The sequence below is a fragment of the Felis catus genome, chromosome A1 (genome assembly GCF_018350175.1).
Source record: "Felis catus isolate Fca126 chromosome A1, F.catus_Fca126_mat1.0, whole genome shotgun sequence".
Lineage (NCBI taxonomy): Eukaryota > Metazoa > Chordata > Mammalia > Carnivora > Felidae > Felis > Felis catus.
This window is the reverse complement of record NC_058368.1, coordinates 172,631,193-172,658,748: the sequence shown is the minus strand read 5'-3', so window position 1 is coordinate 172,658,748 and position 27,556 is coordinate 172,631,193. Positions and strand designations below refer to the sequence as shown.

General features: G+C 42.9%; 1 pseudogene; it reads left to right on the top strand.

Annotated features, from left to right (window-relative positions):
- The first annotated feature begins 97 nt into the window (after window positions 1–97).
- Window positions 98–26,155, top strand: LOC102900222 (annotated as a pseudogene).
- The last annotated feature ends 1,401 nt before the right edge of the window (window positions 26,156–27,556 follow it).

Sequence of the window (27,556 nt, the reverse complement as noted above, 5' to 3'; positions counted from 1 at the left end):
TCTGCTGCTGCCAGCAGGTCATAGGGCGCGGCGGCCGCGCCGCCGCACTAGCCCCCGAGGCTGCCTGCGCCATTTTGAATAAGGTCACCACCTGAAGTTCTGTAAGAGTGAGAAACTGGTGGACTCCCGGGATGCGACCTGTGCCAGGGAAGGGTGGTTGCTGTGGTAACCGTGCTGTACCGCCCCGGGCCTGTAATAACTGCCTGCTAAATGGATGAGTGAATTAATTATTTTCTAGAGTACTTTCACACCCACCATCTGACTCCTTGCAGAGTCGCTCCTCACACGAGGAGGCAGGTATGGTCGTTCCCATTTTGCAGCGGAGAAAAATCGAGGCCAAAAAAGGCGAAGTGGCTGCTCAACATCAGCCAGCCGGAATTCATGGGCCCGTGGATAGTTTGAGGTGAAAGGGACGAGGGAATGGTCTGGGTCTTTTGTTTGCAACGTATGGTCAACTAGGAGTCCAGCGTTCGTTGCTTGGGATAGCAGAGCTCAGACCCCACTCCTGTCCCCAGTCTGGTGGGGAAAGTGGATAGTTAAATACACAGTTACAACCAGTGTGATGAGATGAAAATGACTGGGGCACATACTAGGTCAGTGTTTTCCCAAAAGTTGTGTGCAGGAGAGGATTTTGAGTGGTACACAAAGGAGCATTTAAAAATGTAATAATTATGTATTTAATTGTTAAAATGAGTTTTCCCTACTTTTTTGAATATATGAGATATGCACATGGTGCACATTTTTAGAAAAAGTTTTGAGTGCAATCTTTCTCATGCCAGGGCCAGTGGTACCTTGCAACTATGTAGTGGTTATATGTAGAGTTGCTCTTGGTATCACTAAGAAGACGGAATAATGACATTAGCCTAATTAAATGGGAGCAAGGGCTATTTTGAGAAGCAGTGCTACATGGCCTTGGAGCTTTCCTTAAGTGCCAGGAACCTAAACGAAAAATACTTCATCTTAGGTGGCCAGGTGGCTCAGTCATTTGAGCGTCTGACTCTTGATTTCTGCTCAGGTCACAGTCCCAGGGTCTGGATCAAGCCCCTGCCTCATGCTCTGCGCTGGACGTGGAGCCTGCTTGGGATTCTCTTTTTCTCTCCTTCTGCCCTTCTTCACTCTCTGCCCCAAAAAAATGAAAAAGAAAAAAGAAAAAGACTTCATCTCATTATGGGGATTAGTGCCATCATCAAAGATTTGAAGGATTTCAGGGTGATTCCCACTGCATCAACATGACCTCTTAGTTTGGACAGAATAGAAGCTAGATACTCTTTTTCTCCCCCATTTATTTATTTTTATTGTGGCAAAATATGCCCAACATAAAACTTAATGATCTTAGCCATTAAAAATTTTTTTAAAGTGTTTTATTTTTGAGAGAGAGAGAGAGAGAGTGAGCAGGGGAGGGGCAGAGAGAGGGAGACATAGAATCTGAGGCATGCCACAGGCTCTGAGCTGTCAGCACAGTGCCAGACACAGGGCTCGAACTCACTGATGGTGAGATCATGACCTGAACTGAAGTTGGACACTTAACCAACTGAGCCACCCAGACACCCCCTAATCTTAGCCATTTTTAAGCATATAGTTCAGTGGTATTAAGTACATTCATATTGTATGCAACCATTACCACCATCCATCTCCAGAACTCTTTTCATCTTGCAAAAGTGAAACTCCATACTTGTTAAATAATTACTCCTTATTCTCCCCTCCCACAGCAGCCCCTGGAAACCACCATTCCACCTTAAAAAAAAAAAATCCCTTTTTCTCCACACCCCAGCCTCTGGTAACCACTATCCTACTTTCTGTTATGAGTTCAGCTTTTTTTTTTTTTTTTTTTTTTTTTTAATACTCCACATATAAGTGAGATCATGCAATATTTGTCTTTTTGTGACTGGCTTATTTCACTTTGCAAAATGTCCTTCAGGTTCATCCATGTTGTTGCAAATGGTAGGATTTTCTCCTCTTCATCCTCCTCCTTCTTTTTAAAGTTTATTTATTGACAGAGAGAGAGAGAGAGAGAGAGAGAGCGAGCGAGCACAGAGCCCGCTCTGGGGCTGGAACTCAGGAACCATGAGATCATGACCTGAGCCAAAATCAAGAGTTGGGTGCTTAATTGACTTAGACACCCCAGGATGTTTTTCTTTTTTAAGGTTGAATAATATTCCTTTATATATATGTGTGTGTGCGTATATATATATATATATATATATATATACATATATATGTATATATATATACACACACATATATATGTGTATGTATGTCTTTTTATACTTTTTTACATGTATTTTTCATGTGCCACATTTTCCTTATTGATGGAGAAGATAGATTGTCTTGAAGAATTACAGAGCATTATGGCAAACTTATTCTGGTAAGGACTCCAGTTGCAGGCACTTTTTCAGAGTGGTCATTCTTGGATCATGTGGGTGCAGTTGTTGGCCTCTAATAGACAACTGTAGGTCTAGTAAGTGCTTTTTCTTCTATACCAAACCTCAGGAATAGTTTGTGTTCCTCTGGCAGGGGCAGCAGTAAACCTTTACTGTTTTGCTTCAGGAATATGTCACTTTCTGAACACACTTACTTTACAGGAATTTTTGACCAAATCACCATTCCATTGGCTATCAGGGTAATCTACTGTGACACTGATGACATCATTCTGATGGGCCTTGAGAACAGGAGGTAGGAGATACCCTAGATGACTTGGTAAGCATGATGTTTGTGCTAGAAGGCAGATAATAAATCTCACAAATATACAGTGGTCTGTCCACTCAGTGCACTATCCAGGGGTCTGGGGTGTGTTGAGATATTCCCTATAAAATTAAGGACAAGTTGCTGTACATCACACTCCCTATCACTAATAAAAGAGGTACTATACTTGGTGGGCTTCTTTAGACATGTGTGGCAAAATATACTGTATTTAGGTATATTACTTTTACTTATTACGGGGTCACTTGAAAGCTGTCAACTTTAGGGGGGACCATACGAAGAGAGAAGGTTTTACTGGATCAGGCTGAAGAGTAAGTAGTTCTGCCTTTGGTCTTTATATTCAGGCATTGAATTTTGGAACAAAGTTATGCCCTCCTTTGGCAAGTAGCATCTCCTTTTGAGATGCTCCTGACTTGCTCCAGGAGTCTGGTGAAACTGGTTGTCTGACCGTGGCATACCAGGTTACCAGGTGACCTAAGGTACCATGTTATCTGATCTACCCAGGCATAAAGTCAGGGGTGGCCAGCAGTACTCTATTACCAAGAGGAGTGGCATATATGGCCTGGGTCCAAGCAAGCCCTAAAGGCACAAGTGCAGTAGGTTGTCTGAGCAAGTTGTTTACATTCCTCTCCTGTTACTGATATTCATGTCTCATGGGGAATTGTTTACGATATAAGTTGACTGAGGAAGAAAAATCTAAAGCCCATTTTATAGATGGCTCTGCACAGTGTGCTGGCTTCACCCAGACTTCCTCCAAGAGAGCCTAAGGGACCTAGGAAAGGGAAATGTGCCCGGAAGCCCTGAAGTACAGGCCCAATTCCTGGGCATTGGATAATGGTTTAGTCTATTGGTCAGAAACTTGAATGGAAACAGACTGAAGGTTAGTGATAGTAAGTTTTGAGCAAGACAAATGTGCATAAACTACCCAGAGTGGCTTCAGAGCATTAAGTGATTTGTGTCTCAGGTAGACATTCACCAAAAGGACCTCACTATGGAAGAACCTCTTTTACCTGGTGGGCAGTATGACACCTTCTGTGACTATCAGGCAGTCCCCCTTCCTAGCCATTTTGGGATTTTCTCAGTGGGTTTATGACAAAATTGGCCCAGCAACATGGACTGCTCCCTCCCACAGCTAGCCTCGCCACTATCAGTGCTGAGTCTGCCAGTCAAGAAACCAGCCTAAGCCCCTGGGGTGGAACCTTACTTTGAAAAGACTGGCTAGCTATCTTCTGGTAGAGATTGCGTTGGATTATGTGTTAGTTAGGGTTGGCCTCTGGCTGTGACCAACAATCCCAACATGTTAGGGGTTTAACACCATAATAGTTTAGTTATTTTTCATGTTATAGTCCAATGCCAGTCAAAGGGGATTTGCTTCATGCACTTATTCAGGAATCCAGTCTCCTCCTATCTTGTGGCTGTCCCTTCATCTAGGTTCTCTCCATTCAACTAGAGGATGGGGAAGAAGACAGAGTGAGGGTTGCATGGGATGTTTTTATGAGCAATACCCAGAAATGACTATACATCATTTTCACTTCACGTTCCCTTGGTGAGATGTTAGCCATATGGCTCCACCTGATTCTAATCCATCCCCTCTTCCCAGGCAACTGCTGATCTGCTTTCTGTTTCTATGGATATTTTACATTTCATATAGTATGAATTGTTTTGCCTGAGTTCTCTTCCTCAGCATAATTACTTTGTGACTCATCTATGTTGTGGTGTGTAACCATAGCCCATCCATTCTTACTGCTGAGTGGTAGTCCACTGAGTGGAAGTACCATAGTTTGTTTGTCCATTCAACAGAGATGAGCTGTCAGGACAAACATTTCTCATACATTAAATTAACTTTTTTGCCGGGCGCCTGGGTGGCTCAGTCAGTTAAGCATCCGACTTCGGCTCAGGTCATGATCTCGCAGTCCGTGAGTTCGAGCCCCGCTTCGGGCTCTGTGCGGACAGCTCAGAGCCTGGAGCCTGTTTCAGATTCTGTGTCTCCCTCTCTCTCTGACCTTCCTCCATTCATGCTGTCTCTCCCTGTCTCAAAATTAAATAAACGTTAAAAAAATTTAAATTAACTTTTTTGCTGCTCTGAGAACTGGAAGAAAATATTTTTTATGTCATATTATATTATGTTATGTTATTACTTATTTTTAATATAATTTATTGTCAAATTGGTTTCCATACAACACCCAGTGCTCATCCCAACAAGTGCCCTCCTCAATGCCCATCACGCAGTTTCCCCTCTCCCCCAACCCCCATCAACCCTCAGTTTGTTCTCTGCATTTAAGAGTCTCTTATGGTTTGTCTCCCTCCCTCTCTGTAACTTTTTTTCCCCCTTACCCTTCCCCATGGTCTTCTGTTAAGTTTCTCAAGATCCACATGAGTGAAAACATATGGTATCTTTCTCTGACTGACTTATTTCACTTAGCATAATACCCTCCAGTTCCATCCATGTTGCTGCAAATGGCCATATTTCATTCTTTCTCATTGCCAGGTAGCATTCTATTGTATATATAAACCACATCTTCTTTATCCATTCATCTGTTGATGGACATTTAGGCTCTTTCCATAATTTGGCTATTGTTGAGAGTGCTGCTATAAACATTGGGGTACAAGTGCCCCTATGCATCGGCACTCTTGTATCCCTTGGGTAAATTCCTAGCAGTGCTATTGCTGGGTCATAGGGTAGGTCTATTTTTAATTTGTTGAGGAACATCTACTCTGTCTTCCACATCGGCTGTACCAGTTTGCATTCCCCCGTCAGTGTAAGAGGGTTCCCGTTTCCTCACATCCTCGCCAGCATCTATAGTCCTGATTTGTTCATTTTAGCCACTCTGACTGGCATGAGGTGGTGTCTCAGTGTGGCTTTGATTTGTGTTTGCTTGATGATGAGTGACGTTGAGCATCATTTCATGTGTCTGTTGGCCACCTGGATGTCTTCTTTGGAGAAGTATCTATTCATGTCTTTTGCCCATTTTGGAAGAAAATATTTTTAAATCAAGTATACAGTATACTGGAGCTACATCTTCTGCAACTATGTATTTATATGTATATTTTTACATGCTAACTCAAAAGTGTATGAAAGCAGGACTAGCTTCCTAGATGCACAGCCTGTGTAGCCACTCAGGGCACCACCTTGAGAAGGGCTTGAGAAGCTTGGCTTAATGCCTTGCCTTTGTCTTCTTAAAATTTTTTAAAAATTAAGATTTTTAATTCCAGTATAGTTAACATACAGTGTTATTAGTTTCAGTGTACAATATAGTGACTCAACAATTCTGTACATTACTCAGTGCTCATCATGATAAGTATACTCTTTAATTCCCTTGAACATCTTTTTTTCTTTTTTTCTTTTCTTTTTTTTTTTTTTTTCAACGTTTATTTATTTTGGGGACGGAGAGAGACAGAGTATGAACGGGGGAGGGGCAGAGAGAGAGGGAGACACAGAATCGGAAACAGGCTCCAGGCTCCGAGCCATCAGCCCAGAGCCTGACGCGGGGCTCGAACTCACGGACCACGAGATCGTGACCTGGCTGAAGTCGGACGCTTAACCGACTGCGCCACCCAGGTGCCCCTCTTTTTTTCTTTTTAATGATTATTCATTTTTGAGAGACAGACAGAGCCATGAGTGGGGGAGGAGTAGAGAGAGGGGGAGACACAGAATCCGAAGCAGGCTCCAGGCTCTGAGCTGTCAGCACAAGAGCCTGATGCAGGGCTCAAACCCATGAACCATGAGATCATGACCTGGGCTGAAGTCAGACGCTTAACCAACTGAACCACCCAGACACCCCAATCCTCTTGAAATTCTTAATAAGATTTGAGTAAGGGACCTATGTTTTCATTTTGTGCTGGGTGTTACAATTTATTTTGCAGGTCCCATGCAAGAGAGTGTGTAATTTTTCAAACTGCTTTCAAACAGTCAAAAGTTTGAAGACCACTGGCTTCATCACTTAGGTCTGTAAGGGCTTGGGCATGGAATACAAAATCCAGGATAGTTTGCCAGTTTTACCTTGACTTACTTTCCTTCCCACCCAATGTGGTGGGTACAGAACTAACTAATTGCTTGAGTGGAGAGGGGGACAGGGGAAATTCTAAGGGCAGTGCAAAGTGGATTACCACCTTGGCATTGTTTCCATCTGCACAGGTGATGTTGGGCATCAGTGGGCCTTCCACAGATGGGAAGCCAGCTTCAGCTTCATCCAGCCCCAATGCAGTTACTGAGCCTCACCCAGCACACCACCCTCATCCTGGCCAGCTTCTGGGAAGAAGTGATTCTACCAGAGGAAAGCGGATCAGGGCCCCTTCCTCCCCTTGAGTCCTGTAGTTGTACCTCAGGCTAACTAAGGACTTTCTTAGCACTTTTTGATGGAGGTAGCCAATTTTCCTTCCCTCTCCTTCAATCCAGCTCCCTCTAAACTTGAGAATGGGCTTGCACCTTTGGGCAGGAGGGCCTGAGGCTGACTCTCCCCACTTCCCCCAAGAGGGAGAGGGGGGTTAGAGGAGAAGAAATAAGGTTGGAGAGGATGAGAGCTAGGGTCCAGTGTGAAAGGTCTTGAAACCCAGGGTGAGATTTGGACCTTCTATGAGGGTGGTGGGGTCTAGGCACAAGGGAAGAATGAAAAAGGGCATCTAGATGAGGTGCTCTGGAAGGGGAAGTGTGTTGCTCTAACCTTTCTCAAGCCCTACAAGCCCCACTGGTTTTTTTTTTTTAACGTTTTATTTATTTTTGAGACAGGGAGAGACAGAGCATGAACAGGGGAGGGTCAGAGAGAGGAAGACACAGAATCTGAAACAAGCTCCAGGCTCTGAGCTGTCAGCACAGAGCCCAACGCGGGGCTTGAACTCACGGACCACGAGATCATGACCTGAGCTGAAGTCGGCTGCTTAACCGACTGAGCCACCCAGGCACCCCTACAAGCCCCACTGTTACAGTGACTCTAGTACAGTCTGAATGGTACAATTCTAATATGTTTTTTTCTAGGTAGTAAATAGAAAAAGTCTTTAAGTAGGTTGCTTTATTAGAGCAATTGGTTATTGTTCCTAATCATTAATTGAGTGGGTAAGAACAGTTGAACCTATGTTACAGGGCCATGAGAGGAGACCATTGGGGGGAGGCAGGAGAACTTTGCAGACAGTATTGAAGAACCTGAACTAGCCTGGGGTGTTCGGGAAATAAATCTCTTAAGTGGAGGAGAGACTTTCTCCTCCTCACCACCCCATCATCCATCTGACTTCCAAGTCTTGTTGATTCTGCCTTCAAAACATCTACTCCAGCAAGGAGGAATCTGTCCATAAATTCACCTGTGCAAGAAATATAATTAAAGTTTTCTTTTAACTCAACTTAATTTCTATTTTGAACTCCCATTCTGTTGGAGTGGCAGAAACTTAATCTCAGCTAATTGAGGGTTTTACCCCTTCCCTGGAGGTTGTTTTGGGGCCCTGGAGCCTTACCTAATGTGTGTGTGTGTGTGTGTGTGTGTGTGTGTGTGTGTGTGTTGGGGATCTAGTTCTCAATGTCATCTGTCTACATAGACATTCATGGAGATGTCATTGGTGCTGCTGGTTGCTGCTGAGACCTGCCTGTTCTCACTCACTCATCTGCTAGAGACCCCAGCTGTCTTCCAGCTGCAGGCCACTCTTGCCTGTGGGATTAGCTAGGTACTTTTTTGCCTACACGTGCCTCGGAGCCATCTCTATGATAGGTGTTGCTGCTTCCCAGGGCAATATTCCTCTCTGCCCCTGGGTTTTCTGCCCTGTACTCCAGCCCCTGTGTACTCGCATCACTTCCCTCCATCCTCCTCTTTTGCACTCCCTTTTCTCCAGACCTCAGAAGCCCTCGTTTTGGGGTCTCTGGAGGACCCTCAGTAGATGGCACTGTCTTCCTGACTAGGGTTCTAAACATACTACAAAATGAAGCAAAGGAGAGGTGGGTGAAGGCCAGGACATTGCCTAATTGCTGACAAAGACCAAGGTGGAGCATTTGCTCGGTGTGGGCAACTGAACCCCTGAGCTAGGCAGACACCTTCCTGTCCTCCAGTCATGGCAGTGCTCGACTGGGTGGGCCTCCCTCCCAGAGTCCCTGAAGGGGCAGTGGATGTGGCAGATCCTAAGAGGAAGAAAAGCAGAGCTGAGCAGAGCATGCACTGTATTCTTCCCAAATACATAAATCAGATGAGTTCTTCTCTCCCTCAGGCCCAGAAGTATCCTATAGGCAGAGCCTCTTCTCCTGGGCCAATTCTCCCCACCTCCTCTTACTCATGAATTTCGCAAACTTTTCAGCTAGGTCTGAGATTTCTCTCCTTGTCCCTAAGTCCTTTTTGAAACCAAATCCAGTAATACTTGAAAATTTTCAAATAAAACTAAAAAAAAACGTAGACAGATTTCTATAATGAATCCCTTGCAGCCATCATTCAGCTTCCACAGTTATTAACTCATGGCCAGTCTTGATTCATCTAAAACTGTCACCCCCACCCTCAACTCCTGTATTATTTGGAACATGTCCAATACATCATACCAGAAAGATTTGTTTCTGTCCTGTCACATCCCACTCCCGAGGGGCAATGATCACATCATGGACTAGCTATTTGAAAGGAGCTGGGGGATGAATTACCAGAAAAAAGAAAAACAAAGGGTCACATTATAAAAACATTATCCTGCCATAGCAGTAAGGCTGTTTTCATTTTTCTTACCACTGTTGGAGTCCAGGACTCATCATTTGTCTCTGGCAACAACCTCATAATTAGCCTCCTTGTTGCTTCTCTCCCTCTGGATTACTGGTGTTTCTTCAAGTGATGATTCACATCAGAATCACTTGGAAAATGTTAAAATGCAGATCCCTGTGCCTCTTCCCAGCCCTGTTGAATCACACTTTTTGAGTGTGGGTTCCAGGTGTGTTTTACAAGCAGCCTGGATGATTCTGATCCACACCCATGCTGAGAACTGCTGTTCCAATTCAGCCTCCATGCTGTCCCCAGATTGTCTTGAAATACCAAGTCTGACTATGTCTCCCCAGCTTAGGACCACCCAGGAGGCCCTGCCCCCCCTGCCACCCAGGGTAAGTTTCAAGTCCCCAAGCCTGGTATTTAAGGGCCCTCATGAGCTGGCCTTTGCTTGTAGCAGCCTCTATCCTCAGCACTGTTTTCCTTGAACCCTGGGTTTCAACCTTTCAACCCCATCTTACAACCTTGTTGTGCTCAAACACTATATTCTCTCCTTTACTCCTCCTGGGTCTGATAAACTTATACTGACCATTCAACGGCCAGTCCAAGGGTGTCTTTTTCTTTGAAGCCATCTGTGACTCACTCCTCTGTACATTGTAGGCTTGGGACTCAAACATTTAGATTTCAGTCCAAGCTCGACCACTTAATGGCTATGTGACCTCAGGAAAGGCCTTGATTTCTCTGGGACTCAGTCTTATCATATAGAGAATGGGGATAAAAGTAGTGTCCCATGGGATTGTGACATATAAACCAAGAACTTAGTACTCTAGGGAGGCAAAACTTTACCTCCATCCTCTTAGGGTCTCCAGCTGAGCCAGAGAACTAAATTGACATGGGACAGATTAATAGGAGAAAGTATATAGATTTTCACATGTGCATGGGAACCACCACAGGAAATTGAAGACCCACAGAGGTGGCCAGGCCTAAGTGTTTATATAGTAGGTTGAACAAAGAGAGGCAATTGTGGAAAAGTAACTAAAATGGCAAGACTAAAGATAAGAATTATTTTAACAAAATCTATTTGTACAGATTTCTCTTGGCCTCAGTTCCCTGTTTCTGGTGATAATAACATTTCTCTACTCCTGGTATAGGCAGACCATCTTTCACATGGGAGTTTTATCTCCTGCTTTCAGGAAGTAAAAGGGAGGTCAGAGTTCCTTTCTTGTACCTGCTGTTTTTCAAGGGACTATAGCTCAATAATCCTTATGCCAAAGAGGCATATTTTGGGGGTGGCATATTCTGCTCCCTTCAGCACAGAGCCTGGCACATATAGTAAGATATTTGTAAACAAAAGTGTCCTAACAAGATCTTGGCCAAGAGAGAGTTAAAGGCCAGAGCATTCTGAAATACTGTGATAACTAATATAGCCTACCCTGTCAGAAGTCAGCTAATACAGTGATTTATCATGGAAACAACAATGAAGTCATCACCATTATGTTGGCCAAAAATACTCCACTGCAGTGCATTCTGACTCTTAAGTTTGTCCCTCCAGCCCCCTGCCACCCACTGCTCTAGAGAGAATTTTCTAATAGTATGATAATGTTGTAACTCCAGGTTTTAGTAATTTTTCCTAAGTGGCATTCCATGTTTGCACTTTTGACCAGTGTTACGGTTTTTAAATTCTCTGCAGACAGAAATAGTCAAACTGAAGTAATAAGAAGAATTCTTCTGCCTCACCGGAAATGAGGAAGAGTCTCATCTGCACTCCTGAGAATACATAGTTGTGGTAGGAAATCATTCAGATTAGGGCAGAGTATGGATGGGGAGTCTTCAGGGGGCAGCCCACTCTCACACTCCCCAGTCCCACTATTATTTATTGGCTTCAAGTGGGGCCAGTAGATGAGAGGACTAGTAGTCTGCAAGAGATGTGAGCTCCAATGGGCTTGGAGCACACACCCAGGGACCTGAGTCTGTGGGGAGTAGGGATCCTACATTGCTCATATCCACAATGCCCATTACATTGGCTTCTTGACAAGTAGTTAATTCAGGGTGGCTTCCGTGTAGCCACACATTGGGTATGTGATGAAAGCTTCTATTCAGGATGCAGGCAATAAGGGGTGTGTCTGCAGAGAATTTAAAAATAATAACACCAGTTAAAAGTTGGCCTGTAAGAAGGTGGCTTCTTCAGAGTAGTTAATTGGCAAGAGGGACTGTTTTAGTAACAAATTACACTAAAACTTAGTGGCTTAAAACAAAAATAGACATTATCTCACATCATTTCTCTGTGGGTCAGGAATTTGGAGCAGCTTATCTGGGTGTTCTGGCCCAGGGTCTATCATGAGGTGTAGTCAAGATGTCACTCAGGGCCACATCATATGAAGGCTTTGATGGGGCTGGAGGATCTTCACCCAGGATGGAGCCAAGATAGCTCATCACATGGCTATTGGAAGGAGCTTTGGTTCCTCACCATGTGGGCCTCTCCACAAGGCTAGTGGAATGTCCTCCTGACTTGGTGGCTGGTTTCCCTCAAGTAAGTGATCCAAGTGATAGCAAGGCAGAAATGCAATGCCTTTATGACCCAGCCTTGGAAGTCACATGTTCTCATTTCTGCAGCATCCTATTGGTTGCACAGATCAATACTGTTCAGTGTGAGAAGGGACTACACGGGACCATGGATACCAGTAAGGAAGAACCATTAGGGGTCATCTTGGAAGCTGGCTGCCACAGGGCTGCTGTTTCATGCATCCTTGGATTACCAAGATGGAGGAGAAAAGAAGAGGTCCCCCCACTCCAAACACAAAGTATTATATGAAATGTAGATACATTGTTCAGCTTGAGAAAAAGGAAAGTGCATCTTCAGGGTCAGGAGAAAGAGGCACATCATTGTAGCAAGTGAGCCTTGAAAGCCTGTGAGCAACAATGAGTGAATGAACTTTAGGAGATGGAGTGCACACATAACCTCATGATGCCATAAGATATATCCAGTCTCTGGGCAACAACTTAGTGCACAGCAACCTTCACCCACATGGTGTCATGCTGATCTATTAAATGGATGACATCATGGTGATAGGAATAGCTTAGATTCCTCCCCATTCAAAAAAAAACCCCAACACATTGCATGTCTTTTAATGTTCCTGTTAACTGGCTTGGGGCCCTACTTACCATTCCAAGAATGTCTTCCTTCCCATGGTGGGTCCACAACTTTGTTGCCCTGGTCAGTCCTGGGTGAAGGTGTTTACAGGATAGGACCCTGGAAAGCTTGAAGAATCTCCAGAAGCACGTTGATTTCTCTGGATGTTGCTGCTTCCAGAACCCCACTGTATGGTGTGGGGAAGTCTGTTCTGGTGTAGCTGGAATGCCCTTAGGCCCTTAGGAAGCTGGGTCTCTGCCACCACCGCTCAGACTGTTATCGCTTCTGTATATCAGCGGCTCTGGGAGGAAGAGAGCAGTGGGTCCAGGAATCTGGCTCACCCTGGCCATCTCCTTGAAGAAGGAAGCAGTTCTCTGTTAGAGCCTCCAGAGACTCTGATTTGGGATGAACCACACTGGTGGCCTTGAATTTGAGGCACTTCTTTTCCTCTGTTCCAAAGCCCACTCTCATTTTCTATCCAAGAGGTGGTACATCCCCTGGGGAGATGAGAGGAAGCTAATGTGGCTACATTCTTTTCTGTAGATAAGTCTTTGCAGTTAGTTACAAGGATGACACCCTCCCTTCAGAAATCTTCTTGGAAAGCACCTTGTGTTAGAAATGTCCTATGCTTCTAGCCTGGTCCTCCAGGGCTGAGGATTTCCACATCCAAGGTAGCTTTTCACAGAGCTTGGGTTATGGAGGGGGCATTTTCTTTCTTTCTTTCTTTCTTTCTTTCTTTCTTTCTTTCTTTCTTTCTTTCTTTCTTTCTTTCTTTCTTTCTTTCTTTCTTTCTTTCTTTCTTTCTTCTTCTTCTTCTTCTTCTTCTTCTTCTTCTTCTTCTTAAAATGTTTATTTATTTTTAGAGAGGGAGGGAGAGAGAGAGAGAGAGCAGGTCAGAGAGAGAGGGAGGGAGAGAATCCCAAGCAGGCTCTGCACTGACAGCACAGGGCTTGAACCCATGAACTGTGAGATCATGACCTGAGCTAAAATCAAGAGTTGGATGCTCAACCAACTGAGCCATGCAGGCACCCCTATAGATAATTTTTTAAATTTACTTTTTAATTTACATCCAAGCTAGTTAGCATATAGTGCAACAATGATTTCAGGAGTAGATTCCTTAATGCCCCTTACCCATTTAGTCCATCCCCCCCTCCCACAACCTCTCCAGTAACCCTCTGTTTGTTCTCCATATTTAAGAGTCTCTTATGCTTTGTCCCCCTCCCTGTTTGTATTTTTGTTTCCCTTATGTTCATCTGTTTTGTCTCTTAAAGTCCTCATATGAGTAAAGTTATATGATTTTTGTCTTTCTCTGACTAATTTCACTTAGCATAATACCTTCCAGTTCCATCCACATAGTTGCAAATGGCAAGATTTCATTCTTTTTGATTGCCGAGTAATACTCCATTGTATATATATACCACATCTTCTTTATCCATTCATCCATTGATGGACATTGGGCTCTTTCCATACTTTGGCTGTTGTTGATAGTGCTGCTATAAACATTGGGGTGCATATGTCCCTTCAAAACAGCATACCTGTATCCCGTGGATAAATACCTAGTAGTGCAATTGGTGGGTCATAAGGTAGTTCTATTCTTAATTTTTTTGAGGAACCTCCATACTGTTTTCCAGAGTGGCTGCACCAGCTTGCATTGCCACCAACAATGCAAAAGAGATCCTCTCTCTCCGCAGCCTCACCTACATCTGTTGTTGCCTGAGTTGTTAATGTTAGCCATTCTTACTGGTGTGAGGTGGTATCTCATTGTGGTTTTGATTTGTATTTCTCTGATGTCGAGTGATGTTGAGCATTTTTCCATGTGTCACTTGGCCATCTGGATGTCTTCTTTGGAGAAGTGTCTATTCATGTCTTTTGCCCATTTCTTCACTGGATTGTTTGTTTTTTGGGTGTTGAGTTTGATAAGTTCTTTATAGATTTTGGATACCAACCCTTTATTTGATATGTCGTTTGCAACATATTCTCCCATTCTGTCAGTTGCATTTTAGTTTTGCTGATTGTTTCCTTCACTGTGCAGAAGCTTTTTATTTTGATGAGGTCCCAGTAGTTCATTTTTGCTTTTGTTTCCCTTGCCTTTGGAGACGTGTTGAGTAAGAATTTGCGCTGTCCAGGATCAGAGAGGTTTTTGCCTGCTTTCTCCTCGAGGATTTGGATGGCTTCCTGTCTTACATTGAGGTCTTTCATCCATTTTGAGTTTATTTCTGTTTATGGTGTAAGAAGGTGGTCCAGGTTCATTCTTCTGCATGTTGCTGTCAGTTTTCCCAGCACCACTTGCTGAAGAGACTGTCTTTATTCCATTGGATATTCTTTCCTGCTTTGTCAAAGATTAGTTGGCCATATGTTTGTGGATCCATTTCTGGGTTCTCTATTCTGTTCCATTGATCTGAGTGTCTGTTCTTGTGCCAGTACCATACTGTCTTGATGATTACAGCTTTGTAGTATAGCTTGAAGTCCAGGATTGTGATGCCTCCTGTTTTGGTTTTCTTTTTCAAGATCGCTTTGGCTATTCGGGGTCTTTTCTGGTTCCATACAAATCTTAGGATTCTTTGTTCTAACTCTGTGAAGAATGATGGTGTTATTTTGATAGGGATTGCATTGAATATGTGGATTGCTTTGGGTAGTATGGGCATTGTAACAATATTTGTTCTTCCCATCCAGGAGCATGGAATATTTTTCCATTTTTTTTGTGTCTTCTTTAATTTCTTTCATAAGCTTTCTATAATTTTCAGTGTATAGATTTTTCACCTCTTTGGTTAGATTTATTCCTAGGTATTTTATGTTTTTTGGTGCAATTATAAATGGGATCGATTCCTTGATTTCTCTTTCTGTTGCTTTATTGTTGGTGAGTAGGAATGCAACTGATTTCTGTGCATGGATTTTATATCCTGCCACTTTGCTGAATTCATGAATCAGTTCTAGAAGTTTTTTGGTGGAATCTTTAGGGCTTTCCATATAGAGTATCATGTCATCTGCGAAGAGTGAAAGTTTGACCTCCTCCTGGCCAATTTGGATGTCTTTTATTTCTTTGTGTTGTCTGATTGATTGCAGAGGCTAAGACTTCCAATACTATGTTGAATAACAGTGGTGAGACTGGACATCCCTGTCTTGTTCCTGATCTTAGGGGGAAAGTTTTCAGTTTTTCCCCATTGAGGATAATATTAGCATTGGGTCTTTCATATATGGCTTTTATGATCTCGAGGTATGATCCTTCTATCCCTACTTTCTTGAGGGTTTTTATCAAGAAAGAATGCTGTATTTTGTCAAATGCCTTCTCTGCATCTACTGAGAGGATCATATGGTTCTTGTCCTTTCTTTTATTGATGTGATGAATCACATTAATTGTTTTGTGGATATTGAACCAGTCCTGCATCCCAGGTATAAATCCCACTTGGTCGTGGTGAATAATTTTTTCAATGTATTGTTGGATTCAGTTGGCTAATATCTTGTTGAGGATTTTTGCATCCATGTTCATCAGGGAAATTGGTCTATAGTTCACCTTTTTAGTGGGGTCTCTGTTGGTTTTGGAATCAAGGTAATTCTGGCCTCATAGAAATAGTTTGGAACTTTTCCTCCATTTCTGTTTTTTGGAACACCTTTAAGAGAATAGGTGTTAACTCTTCCTTAAATGTTTGGTAGAATTCCCCTGGAAAGCCATCTGGCCCTGGACTCTTGTTTTTTGGGAGATTTATGATTACTAATTCGATTTCTTTGCTGGTTATAGGTCTGTTCAAATTTTCTATTTCTTCCTGTTTCAGTTTTGGTAATGTATATGTTTCTAGGAATTTGTCCATTTCTTCCAGATTGCCCATTTTATTGGCATATAATTGCTCATAATATTCTCTTATTATTGTTTTTATTTCTGCTATCTTGGTTGTGATCTCTCCTCTTTCATTCTTGATTTTATTTATTTGGGTCCTTTCCTTTTTCTTTTTGATCAAACTGGGTAGTGGTTTATCAATTTTGTTAATTCTTTCAAAGAATCAGCTTCTGGTTTCATTGATCTGTTCTACTGTTTTTTGTTTGTTTCAATAGCATTAATTTCTGCTCTAATCTTTATTATTTCCTGTCTTCTGCTGGTTTTGGGTTTTATTTGCTTTTCTTTTTCCAGCTCTTTAAGGCATAAGGTTAGGTTGTGTATCTGAGATCCTTCTTCCTTCTTTAGGAAGGCCTGGATTGCTATATACTTTCCTCTTATGACTGCCTTTGCTGTGTCCCAGAGGTTTTGGGTTGTGGTGTTATCATTTTCATTAGCTTCCATATACTTTTTAATTTTCTCTTTAACTTCTTTGTTGGCCCATTCATTCTTTAGTAGCATGCTCTTTAGTCTCCAAGTATTTGTTACCTTTCCAATTTTTTTCTTGTTGATTTCTAGTTTCATAGAATTGTGGTCTGAAAATATGCAAGATATGATCTCTATCTTTTTGTACTTGTTGAGGGCTTATTTGTGTCCCAGTATGTGGTATATTCTGGAGAATGTTCCATGTGCACTGGAGAAGAATGTATATTCTGCTGCTTTAGGATGAAATGTTCTGAGTATATTTGTTAAGACCATCTGGCCTAGTGTGTCATTCAAAGCCATTTTTTCCTGTTGATTTTTTGATCAGATAATCTGTCCATTGCTGTGAGTGGGATGTTGAAATCTCCTACTATTATGGTATTACTATCAATGAGCTTCTTTATGTTTGTGATTAGTTGACTTGTATATTTGGGTTCTTCCACATTTGGTGCATAAATGTTTACAATTGTTAGGTCTTCTTGGTGGATAGACCCCTTCTTCATCTCTTGATACAGGCTTTATTTTAAAGTCTAAAAAGTTTGATATATAAATATGGCTACTCCAGCTTTCTTTTGTTGACCATTAGCGTGATAGATGGTTCTCCATCCCCTTACTTTCAATCTGAAGGTGTCTTTAGGTCTACAGTGGGTCTCTTATAAACAGCATATAGATGGATCTTGTTTTCTTATCCATTCTGTTACCCTATGTCTTTTTATTGGAGCACTGAGTCCATTGACGTTTAGAGTGAGTACTGAAAGATATGAATTTATTGCCATTATGTTGTTTGTAGAGTTGGAGTTTCTGGTGGTATTCTCTGGTCTTTCTAATCTTTGTTGCTTTGGTATCTATCTGTCTGTCTATCTATCTATCTATCTATCTATCTATCTATCTATCTATCTCTTCTCCCCTCGGAGAGTCCCCCTTAAAATTTCTTGCAGGGCTGGTTTAGTGGTCACAAACTCCTTTAATTTTTGTTTGCCGGGAAAACTTTTTATCTTTCCTTCTATTTTGAATGACAGCCTTGCTGGATAAAGAATTCTTGGCTGCATATTTTTCTGATTCAGCACATTGAATATATCCTGCCACTCCTTTCTGGCCTTCCAAGTTTCTGTGGATAGGTCTGCTGCAAACTTGATCTGTCTTCCCTTGTGGGTTAAGAACTTTTTTTCCCTTGCTGCTTTCATGATTCTCTCCTTGCCTGAGTATTTTGTGAATTTGACTATGATATGCCTGTTGATGGTTGGTTTTTGTAGAATCTAATGGGAGTCCTCTGTGCTTCCTGGATTTTGATGTCTGTGTCTTTCCCCAGGTTAGGAAAGTTTTCCACTATGATTTGCTCACATAACCCTTCTACCCCTATTTCTCTCTCTTCCTCTCTCTTCTGGGACCCCTATGGTTCTGATGTTGTTCCTTTTTAATGAGTCACTGATTTCTCTAATTCTTAAATCATGCTCTCTTGCCTTAATCTCCCTCTTTTTTTCTGCTTCATTATTCTCCATAAGTTTGTCCTCTATATCACTGATTCTCTGTTCTGCCTCATCCATCCTTGCCACCGCGGCATCCATTCGAGATTGCAGCTCAGTTATAGCATTTTTTATTTAATTTTGACTAGTTTTTACTTCTTTCATCTCTGTAGAAAGGAATTCTAATCTATTTTCAACTCCAGCTAGTATTCTTATTATCATGATTCTAAATTCTTGTTCAGACATCTTGCTTGTATCTGTGTTGGTTAAGTCCCTGGCTGTTATTTCTTCCTGCTCTTTCTTTTGGGGTGAATTCCTTTGTTTTGTCATTTTGAATGGAGAAAAGGAATAAATGAGGTATAAAAAATTAAAAAAATTTTAAAAAGTATTAAAGTTAAAAAATTAAAAACAAACACATAAAATAAAATAAATGATGCTAGATCCTAGGTGTGTTTTGGTCTGGGTGTTGAAAGTGGCTTGATAGATTAGAGAAAAAAGGGGGAAAAAAAGAAAAAAAAAGGAAATCGTTTGAAAATTTGAAAAAATGAATACACTGAAGTAGACTAAAATGAAATGATGGAAGCAAAATAGAATTTTAAAAAAATTTATACAAAAGTAAAACATATGGTAAAAAAACAAAGAAAAATATTTTTAATAAAAATTGAAAATAAATTGAATTTTTTCTCTTTCTGTATTCAAGAAAAAGAAACAAAAAAGAGAAAAAGAAGAAAGAAAGAAAATTGAATAGTTGGATCAGCTAACAGACTGAAATACAACTGAAATTACTTTGTTTTCCCCTAGAAGTCAAACTATAAAGTGCTTTATAGTCCATAAACTAAGCAGGCGGTGAGACTTGTGTTCTTGAAGAGTGAGGTTGGCCCAGTTGGGCGGGGCTTAGTGTAATGGCTCTGTTCTCCACTAGATGGCACTGCTAGCCTACTGGGGTGAATTGTTGTGGCGCTTGTAGGTGCATATGCACATGTGTGGCAGTGGTGAAATGGTGTCACCCAGCTACCCAGTCTCTAGTTTCAGAACTCTGTTCTCCCTGATTGGCAATCACGCACCCGTCCATCTTTGGCTTCTGTCCACTCCCCGCTTCCACACTGTCTGTGACCACGCCCCTGGCAGCACCTCCCTCCTGAGTTTTGTCTCAGATGTGGCTGACTTCCCTGGCCCCCCATTTCTGAGGCACTGCGGCTTTGACCTGCTCTGCCCCCTGCGGAGGATCTCACCAAGCAATGGCCCGGTGCCTGCCGCACTCAGGAACACTTGTGGGACCGTGATGCTGCTGATGCCCAGAGACTGCAGCCAGGTGCCAGCCCACCCCAGAAAAAGTTCGCGAGATAGTGTAGCAGCAGCACCTCAGGGATTATGGAAAATCACAACACACATCTGGCACCAGGCTTAACCCCCAACAATCTTGTTCCAGCACCAGCGAATGTGGCCATTCTCTGGGGTCTGCTGGGCCCAGGTGGCCTCACAGCCTCTACCAAATGTCCTTCCAGCAGTGGAACCGCTTCTCCCCGTGTGGCCCAAGAACCTCCCGGACCCCACTCTGCTCCTGGGGATTCGCCCTTTCCACCAGAGCACCGCCAGGTATCGAGCTGCGAAGTTTCAGACTCTGCGTTCCCCCTGATTACAGTCTTAATGGAATTTAAACCCTCTCCTTTCTCCTTTGTCCTTTTTGCCTTTTTAGTTCAGTCCCTGTGGCTGTTTCCAATTTTCCACTTTCTCTCCAGCTGCTTTTGGGGATGGGTGCTTTTCCCATATTCTCCCCCAGTCTCCATCCTCTCTCTGCATGCAAAAGTGGCTCCCCACCCTCTGTGCCTTCTCTCTCCCCAAGTTCACCTCTCCATGCCACATACCTGCTGAATTCTGTGGTTCAGGTTGTGCAGATTGTTAATTCTCAGATCAGTTTTCTAGGTGTGCAGGATGGTTTAGTGTATGGTATGGCTGTATTTCATTGACAGGAGACACACAAAAAACTTCTGTACTGTTCCACATCTTGGCTCCTTCCCTCTACACTAAAATATTTTGGAGAGATGTTCTTCACTTGCTCCTTTATTTATCCTCTGTCTACGTCCCTGCCACCATGTTCTCCCCCCCCCCCCCCCCGTAGATTCTTTGCCTATTCATTTTGTGGTCAAATTCTTCTTGGATTAGCTGTTTTCACAAGGATGGGGTTGGGGAGAAGCCAAGGTATTTGTACTGTCTCATGGGGAAGACAGGTACTTGTGCCTAAGGCTGCCAACCTCTTTTTTGCTGAGCTGATCAAGAGCTGCAGCTTTGGGGCTGTTACCTCCCCCAGACCCCTTCTCTGTTCCCCATGTTAGCCAATGTAGTGGTTTGCTGCTGTATGCAGTCTCTTATCTCTCTGAGCACCGTGTCTCCTTCCACTCTACTGTATCAAATGTGATTGTTTTGTTGTCCCCCCACCCCTGCCCCTGCTCCTAGGTGGGCCATCGACTTGTATGGGTTTGTCCTGTGCTGCCCCTGCCTTGAAGGTCTCCCCGGATGGCCTGGTGTTCTCTGCCCTTATCAGTCTTTCTAATTTATTTTAGAGTTTGGAGTTACAGGTTTTCCCTCTAACTCCACTTAATCAAAGATAGGGAGTTGCTGTTTCTTATTTGCTTTGCTGCTTTTGGTGGGTTTGGGGATGAGGCAGAAAGGAAATTATGAGGAGTCTTTTCTCTTATGTTCTTCTGATGCGAGAACTCCCAAGAGCAAACACTTAAGAAGAAGTAATGAAAATTTGGACCTTCCAATCCGTCCCTGATTATAAAATGAAGGCAAAATTAAATACATGTAAATTTCTTGGATGCCTGGCTGACTTGGTTGAATGTCCGACTTTTGATTGCAGCTCAGGTCATGAACTCATGGTTGTGGGATTGAGCCCCATGTTGTGCTCAGCACAGCACAAAGCCTGCTTGGGATTCTCTCTCTCCCTTGCTCTCTGCCCTTCCCCAGCTTGTGTGCATGTTTTCTCTCAAAATAAATAAATAAACTTAAAAAAATAAATACACGTAAATTTCTGAATTTAGCTCAAAATCTGTACAGGAGTACATACCTCTCCCATACATACTTCAGTTTATTATAGTAAAAATATATGAAATGCTCCAATGCCTTTAAAACTAAATTTCAAGTGTATTATATAGTTCATATTTTAAGTCAAACTATGCCAAACATTGCTTCTGAATGTGGAGAAAATCCAGCCATCTCCATAATGTGGTAGCAAATAGTTGCCTTATAGGAAGGCAGAAAAACCACTTTATATAAAGGAACAATTGGTGTAAAATACTTGGCTAACTGTTGCTCCCATTTGAAATCAACATTGGGGTTTTCTCTCTGCCTCATCTTCTCAAATCATATCACAAACCTGTCCAGGTTGGATCTCTCTGGGGAAATGGAGATCTCCAACAGGACTGGGTCCTTAGAGGGTAACTGGGCCTCTTTCACCTGGTGCTGTGTTGGGCCCTTGCAGGGTCTGTGTCCACTTGCCTGTGATTTGGGCCTCTCTGGAGCATTATGACCTGGAAGGGTCCAGACTTCTTTATGAGGATACTGGAGGCTCATAATCCTTGAAGTCATGATCACCCAGGGCTCTCAGCCTTGGTGTTTTCCAACTGATCCTCTAAAGCCAGTTCACCAGGTCATCTGGCCTGTCTCCACTGTGCTTGGTGTTCTCCACCTCTCCCTACAGGCTACTGCTATCCTAAGGGCAGTCTTCACAGTCTTCCCTGGCCTAACTAAAACCTGGCTCCCTCCCTTGTTGACCCCCCAGTGTCCCTTGCCTAAGCCTGTAAAAGCTTCTGCCTGTAAAAGCCTTCCATTTTTGTGTAGCTCCCTAGAATTCCTTTCTGACTGCTAGATGGGATGCTGTCCTATTCATGAATTGTTGAATAAAGCCAATTAGATTTTCAAATTTACTCAGGTGTTTAAAACAGCCTAAGCTGAGATTGGAGTGTCTCGATGTTGCAGCCTCCTCCCTGCAATTTTGCCCTAATGTCCCTTTGAAATTCTCACTGTTTGGGCTCAGTACCCTCCCATGAGTGTATATCATGAGGATATTTCTCATCACTACCCTGGAAGCTCTGGATCTATGGCTCTTGGCTTCTGCTGTAGGTACAGGAGATTTCCAGAGCCTACTGTACTGTGAAGGGTTATCCCTGCGCTTCCCCTGGATGCCCACAGCACATCAGCACATTAGACCTGGTCAAACACAACTCTTTGACCCACCACCTACCCACTCTTTTCCAGTTCCAGGGAAGTTCCTAGACAGCTTTTTCCATCTGTGATACTTGGGAACAGAAAAGTGGACAGCAGGCAGCCACTGGATGCCCAGGCCCATATGGCCCTGATCTCTGGGCATAGTTCTGTTTATGCAAGTGTCTTTCCCACCCACTGGAAGCTCCTCTCCTAAAAGAGGGTCTTACTCATCTGTGTCCCATTGTCAAAGTTAGAGTCATGCCCTTGATCAGCTCTAGGTCTGTTTTAAGAATAAACACAAGACTGGAAGGCAGGCAGGCAGAGAAACAATCTCTGCTCTCCTCTGCTGTGCATCATGTCCCTGCCCCCACCTGGAAGTCTTTCTCCGTCTGCCAGTTCCACAGGGCACTTCCTTCCTCCTCCTTCCTTTCTCTGTAGCCCTCAACCACCAGGCCAAGTCCTCCTGGGCCTGCTTCCTGTTCTTTTTTCTGCTTAGATTAGGGGAGGTAGCTGGAGGCCTGAGCGACTGGTGGCCAGTAGAGGGCAGGCATCCTCCCATTTGGGCAAATTGTCCTTTCCCAGTGCCTGGCAAGCCAGGGAGGCACAGGTGAGATTAAGTAAGTGTGTGCTGGTGCTGAGCCCTTAGCCCTCTTGCTGTCTGTAGCTGGTGCCCTACTCAACAGCCTCCGCAGGGAAGGGTTTGACAACTGACATCCTGAGGAAGCCTCGGGTAGGACAGGGAAGGGATGAGGCTCCAGAGAAGGTGGGGTGACTTGACTCTCCATTGATGAAAGGCTTTGGGGGCTGATGGAGGCCAAGCAGGAGCATGGGAAGAGCTACAGACAGAGAGGTGGGAGGCCCAGGTTGGTAGTTCCCTCTGTGCGGGTGCTTGTTGCTGCCTGCTGTCCACTTTTCTGTTCCCAAGTATCACAGATGGAAAAAGCTGTCTAGGAACTTCCCTGGAACTGGAAAAGAGTGGGTAGGTGGTGGGTCAAAGAGTTGTTTGACCAGGTCTAATTTTTCCACCCATTTATTCCTTTTAAATTATTATGAAAATCTACAAACATAAGCAAGTACAGAAATTCAACAGTGGACTTGCATATCCCCATTCTTTAGACTGAATAATTACCAAAACTGTATTTGCTTTGTCACTTTTTCTTTGTGTTTTAAGGCAATCTTAGATATTTTTGCCATTTCACCTTTAAATACTTTGATATATATATATACATCTTTTAAAAATATGATCTTTAAAAAAAATAACTGTAATGCCATTGTTATATTTAACAAAGTTAACAGTGCTTCCTTGGTGTCAACTGATATCAATTCATAGATGAATTTTTTAGTGTATTTTTACTATTGTTTTGCATGTAAGCTTCAACATTTGGATGTGATCTCTTTGAGTTTGTTTCAATGCATCCCATACATTTTGGTTATTTTGTTTCCATTTTCATTTGTTTCAAGTTATTTTTTATTTACTTTTGATTTCTTCTTGATCCATTGTTTGTTCAGGAGTGTTGTTTCCTTTCCACATATTTGTGAATTTTCTCATTTTCCTCCTGTTACTGATTCCTAGCTTCATGCCATTGTAGTTGGAAAAGATACTTGGTACAATTCAGTATTCTTAAATTTGCTAAGACTTGTTTGTGACTTACCATGCTCTATCATGAAGAATGTTCCATATGTGCTTGAGAAGAATGTGCATCTGCTGCTGTTGGATGGCATGTTCTATATGTATTTGTTAGGTACATTTGTACTAAAGTATAGTTCAAATCCAGCGTTTCCTTCTTGATTTTCTGTCTGAATAAGCTACCGTTTGTTGAAAGTGGGGTAGTGTCTATTTCTCCTTTCAGATCAGTTGGCATTTGCCTAATATATTTAAGTGCCCTGATGTTGAGTACATATATATTTGCAACTGTTATATGTTCCTGAGGAATTGATCTTTTTATCATTATATTATGACCTTCTTTGTCTCTTGTTACAGTTTTGGCTTAAGTCTATTTTGTTTGCTATAAACATAGTTAATCTTGTTCTCTTTTGGTTTCCACTTACATGGAATATCTTTTTCTATTCCTTCACCTTGAGCCTATGTGTGTCCTTAAAGCTGAGGTGAATCTCTTGTAGGCAGGATATAGTCAGATCTTGTTTTTTTTTGTTTGTTTGTTTGTTTTTGTTTTTGTTTTTTTTTAATCCATCCAGCCATTCTATGCCTTTTTAAGAATACACTCCTATGCTTACTGCACCATTCATAATAGCCAAGACATGGGAACAACCCAAGTGTCCATCAACAGATAAATGGACAAAGAAGTTGTGGTATATAGATACAATAGAATATTTTAAATTTTTATTTATTTATTTTATTGTAGAGAGAGAGAGGTAGAGAGAAAGAGGAAGAGAATGTGAGTGGGGGTAGAGGGCAGAGGGAAAGAAAGAGAGAGAGAGAGATCTTAAGCAGACTCCACGCTCAGCACAGAGACCCATGTGGGGCTTAATCCCACGACTTTGAGATCATGACCTGAGCCAAAACTAAGGGTCGGATGCTCAGCCGACTGAGTCACCCAGGTGCCATGATACAATGGAATATTAATCAGCCATGAGACAGAAGGAAATCCTGCAATCTGTGATAACATGGATGGAACTTGAAGGCATTATACTAAGTGAGATAAGTTAGACCATGAAAGACAAATACTGTATAATATCATCTACATGTGGAATCCGAAAGAGCCAAACTTACAAAAACCAAGAATAAAATAGTGGTTACCATGGGCTGGGGTATGGGGAAGCAGGAGAGATTTTGTTTAAGGGTCCAAATCTTCAACCAGTAGTCAGATAAATCCTGGAAATCCAACGCATAGCATATAGCATATAGACAATAAAATTGCATTATATTCACCCAAAATGATAAGAGATTAGACTTTGGTTGTTCCCACCACAAAAACAAAATAACAATTATATGACATGATAGAGGTACCAACTATCACCGCAATGATAATCATATTACAATACATATATGCATCAAATCAACATGTTTTGTACTTCAACCACATAATGTTTTATGTGAAACATAATTCAATAAAAAAAGAAAGCTGATTTCCATCCTTCTCAAGTTTCAGAAGTGTCTTTGTCCCAGAATCACCAGAACTAGGCAAGTGGTATATCCCAAACCTCAATCAACCCAAAGGATGTGGGTAAACTGCCATAAATCTCACCCCAGGGGATGCAGAAGAAGACATCTTTGGAATGGAAGGATGGGAGGAGTCTGGCCACAAGAAGAATAAGTGCAGTCTTGCTCCTGCTAATAGCATGACAGTAATTTAATACCTTTATCTTCCCAGACAAAGGTGCAATATGTTCAACTTGAAGAGTCTTCTGGGAAGAAGGTAGCTGTAAAATGTACAGGTTCACCCATGCTGTCCTACGACTGATCCAGAGTGCCCCTCTGGCACTGCCATGAGGCTCATCTTATTGCCTCCAGTCCTGCTGGTGGTTCTGTCAATGGTTTTGGAAGGCCCAGCCCTAGCCTGGGCAGCCCCAGATCTCTCCAACACCTTGCGGACACATCCTGGATAAGCTGAAGGAATTTGGAAACACCTTGGAGGAGAAGGGCCTGGAAGCCACTGAAAGCATCAAACAGAGTGACATTGGTAATGTTGATCAGCTCTTTCATCTGCAGGATGACTGGGGTCAGGGTCCTGTCTCTTTCATGAGGGTGATTTAGCTCTCCAGCCAACCTCAAACACACCAGCTCTCAGATATACAAACATGCAGAGCTCATTGTTAGTGAACTGGGGTAGGCAACATTTCAAGTTCCATGGCTGCCCAATAGATCAGGGTCATTTTAGTAGTGGCTATTGATGATGTTTTCTGAAGGAAAATCTTTGTTTTGGATTATAACTCTGGTACATTGATTCCCAGCCACTTCCTTCTCTTCCCACAGAGGGTCCTGAGGAAACCCAGCTGCTGTCATTGTGGACATGTTTCCAAGTTGTACCACAGCCAGGGTGATGCCTCCCTGATGGGATTTCCTGAGGAAATTGAGCTCCTGTCAGTGTAAATGTGGTGGTAAGTCCACTCTATGCCCTTTGATTAGAATTTATGATATAGTTAATAGAATCCATGTTCCTTTAATGCCCTCCAAGAGTCCTACTTGCTCCTCCCAGCCCCAGTCATGCAGCACACAACTCAGTACCCTGAATGGGGCAACAGAGAAATAAGCCTGTTTTCCAGATTTCTGCATAGCCTGGGAAGCCAGGTGCTCACTTGCATGCCCTCACTTTCCCCCTGCTAGAGAAGTCATGGGCTGAGAAGGTGATTTCTTGACCCTGAGCCATGCTGCTTGGGGGACAGGTGATGTGGGCAAAGTCAAATTATACCTCTTACCTTCTTTGATGTGCACACACACACACACTTTTTGCTGCAACTATGTGCTGGAAGTTCTCTGGAAACCTGGACTTCTATAAAGGCTCTCTTCTCTAAGAGTGATTGTCTAAGACAGTGCTCTCCAAGGTCTCTTGAACCATGGCTGACTGGGACTAGAGCTGATTCATGGGCCATTTCAGGGTTATAGGTGGGACTGAGGTCTGTTACTTGACACATGGGTGTTTGAGACTCCTCTTGGGTCTCCTGGCATGTGGTGCTGGACCCCACAGCTCCCATAAAGGCATTTTCATCTGTGGATGGATGTCAAGTTGTTGGTTAGTCATAGATATCAGTGAGGGATATTGTACTGGACTATGTTGCTGATGTCACTGTAAGCCCTCTTCTGTGCCCCATGTTGCTTCCCAGGGATTAAGGTGAGGGCAGAATTGTACATCAACCTCAGAAGAGGGGGGAAATAATCTGCTTTTTCCTATTAAACTTTAGAGGCCACCTTAGCACCAAGTACCTTGTCCTTTCCCCAGGATTTCCTGCAGGCACAAGGGATGGGGCAAGGAGGAATGCCTGGTTCAAGGCTGGCCCTCAGACTGGTAATCACGTACCCAGTTTTAGACTGGTGGAGTCATTTCTTCAGAGCAGACTCTGTGACTGAAACTGGAGTCACTGAGTGTGACAAATCTAGTAATAGGAAAGAAGGAGAATCTTGTCTGCTGGGCAGCTCACCTGTTTGCACTAAAGCCTT